The sequence below is a fragment of the Rhinoraja longicauda genome, chromosome 16 (assembly GCF_053455715.1).
Source record: "Rhinoraja longicauda isolate Sanriku21f chromosome 16, sRhiLon1.1, whole genome shotgun sequence".
NCBI classification, from domain to species: domain Eukaryota; kingdom Metazoa; phylum Chordata; class Chondrichthyes; order Rajiformes; family Arhynchobatidae; genus Rhinoraja; species Rhinoraja longicauda.
Window position 1 is genome coordinate 7,588,557 of NC_135968.1, and position 3,112 is coordinate 7,591,668.

The following is a 3,112-nucleotide window of genomic DNA, read 5'->3' on the forward strand; positions in this document are numbered from 1 at the left end:
AATTTCTTGAAGGCAGCAACACAGATAATGAAGGACCAGTCTCATCCCTATCTCTAAACTAAATGAATCTCTAATATCTAAACTATGCCATTGTTCATCCCTTGCTTGCCACTGTCTACCCTATCTGTGACCTATCTACCCCGTCTTATGTCAACAGAAAACATTTGTTCACAACCAAAATATTGCAAACGCCAAAATTCTTAATTGGAAACAGAGAATGCAGAAAATACTAGTCAGGCCAGGCAACCTCTGTGGAGGTCATCGATTCGGATTCTAGATCGTAGAACATAGAATATAAAGCGTGTCGGAAGGATAGTTAGGGCTGCTAACTATCTCGCTCCCAAATAAGGGACAAGGTGGTGCCACCGGCTCCACGTGATCTCACCAAGCCAGCGGCCACATGCTCCTGCTCCACCAATGGTGGCCGCCCGGGCCTGGAGGCGGGTTGTTATGCAACCTCTATTAGGCAGCGCCCGGGCCTCCGGACCTACACTGTTCAGGCCTACTCTGTCTGGACCTAAACTATCCGGGCCTACAGTGTCCGGGCCTACAGTGCCCGGGCCTACCGTGTCTGGGGCCTACAGTGTCCAGTCCAACAGTGTCCGGGCCTACAGTGTCCGGGCCTACAGTGTCCGGGCCTACACTGTCCGGGCCTACACTGTCCGGAACTACACAGTCCGGGCCTACACTATCCGGGTCTACAGTGTCCGGGTCTACGTGTCCGGGCCTACAGTGTCCGAGCCTACAGTGTCCGGGCCTACAGTGTCCGGGCCTACAGCGTCCGGGCCTACAGCGCTCCCCAGGCCAACAGCGCTCCCCGGGCCTACAGTGTCCGAGCCTACAGTGTCCGGGCCTACAGTGTCCGGGCCTACAGTGTCCGGGCCTACAGCGCTCCCCAGGCCAATAGCGCTCCCCGGGCCTACAGTGTCCGGGCCTACAGTGTCCGGGTCTACGTGTCCGGGCCTACAGTGTCCGGGCCTACAGCGCTCCCCGGGCCAACAGCGCTCCCCGGGCCTACAGCGCTCCCCGGGCCTACACTGTCCAGACCTACACTGTCCGGACCTACACTGTCCGGGTACAGTGTCCGGGTCTACGTGTCCGGGTACAGTGTCCAGGTCTACGTGTCCGGGCCTACAGTGTCTGGGCCTGCAGTGTCCGGGCCTACAGCGCTCCCCGGGCCTAATACGGGGCAAGGGCGGTCATGTACGGGACAAACCAATTTAGCCCAATTTACGGGATGTCCTGGCTAATATGGGACAGTTGGGCAACCCTAGCTGCTTTACACCAAAGATAGTCACAAAATGCTGGAGCAACTCAGCGGGAGAAGGCAGCATCTCTGGGTAGAAGGAATGGGTGACGTTTCGGGTCGAGACCCTTCTTCAGACTGAGAGACGGGGAGAGGGAGACACAGAGATGTGGGAGGGTCAGATGTGAAAACGAGAGATCAAAGGGGATGAAACTCAAGGAAAATGTAGAATGGATCAGTGTTAGCCGAGGGGAAAGTGACAACGAGGCCTACGATCAGTGACATTTAATCAGGAGGACAGTAAAACTAGTCGGAAAACTAGGATGGGGGAAGTATGGCGAGAGAGGGAAAGCAAGGCTTACTTGAAGGTAGAGAAGTCAATATCATACTGCTGGGGTGTAAGCTGCCCAAGCGAAATATGAGGTACAGTTCCTCCAATTTGCGTTGGGCCTCACTCTGACAGTAGAGGAGGCCTAGGACAGAAATGTCAGTGTGGGAATGGGAGGGGGCATTAAAGTGTTTAGCATAGAACATGGAGCATAGAATGTAGAGCAGGGAACATGTAGAACATAAAACATAGAACACCAGCATAATCAAGGGCGAGTCGCAACCCCAGCCACTCCCTCTCCTATCAGGCAAGAGTTACTGAAGTGTGAAAATGCACACCTCCAGATTCAGGGACAGTTTCCTCCCAGCTGTTATCAGGCAACTGAACCATCCTACCAACAACTAGGGAACGGTCCTGAGCTACCATCTACCTCATTGAAGACCCTCGGACTATCTTGAATCGGACTTTACGTTGCACTAAACGTTATTCCCTTTATCATGTATCTGCACACTGTGGACGGCTCGAATGTAATCAATGCGTGTTGTATTTTGGCCGACTGGTTCGCAAACGACAAAAGCTTTTCACTGTACCTCGTGAAACGTGCCAAGAAACTAAACTAAACTAAACTAAACTAAACTAAACCCGCTCAGTTACTCCAGCAATAGACAATAGACAATAGACAATAGACAATAGGTGCAGGAGGAGGCCATTCGGCCCTTCGAGCCAGCACCGCCATTCAATGTGATCATGGCTGATCATTCTCAATCAGTATCCTTCTCCACTTTTACAACAGCAATCTTTTGTCGGGACCACCTTTCGCCTGAAGTGCCAGCGTGTTCTCTTTGCCCCCTTTAGTTGGCGACTCGCTAAGACTAATACTTCAGAATCCAATCCTGACTGCAAAAACAGACTCTGAACATAATCAACTATCTTAAAAACCAGGCGCCAACAACACTGAATGAAACTTTGACTGGTGTTAGAGTTTATTGGACCATTTCAGTGCTTCAGTACAAATAATATTTCTGAATCAAAATTTAAAGCCTGCCTCTTGCGGTGATGTTGTGCAGAGGCAAGGCCATGGAGTCAAACAGCACGAAAACAGGCCCTTCAGCCCAACCCGTCCATGCCGACCAAGATGCCCTATGTACACGTCCCATTTTTCCCATCTTTGGCCCATATCCCGATAAACCTTTCCTATCCATGTCCCTGTCCAAGTGTCTTTTAAATATTATTGTACTTGCCACAACTCCCTCCTCTGGCAGCTCATTCCATATACTCACCACCTTCTGAGTGAAAAGGTTGCCCCGCAGGTCCCTATTAAATCTTTTCCCTATCAATAGACAATAGACAATAGGTGCAGGAGGAGGCCATTCGGCCCTTCGAGCCAGCACCGTAATTCAATGTGATCATGGCTGATCATTCTCAATCTCAATCACCTTTGGGTGATATCACGGTGGTGCAGCGGTAGAGTTGCTGCCTTACAACGAATGCAGCGCCGGAGACCCGGGTTCGATCCCGACTACGGGCGCCGTCTGTAC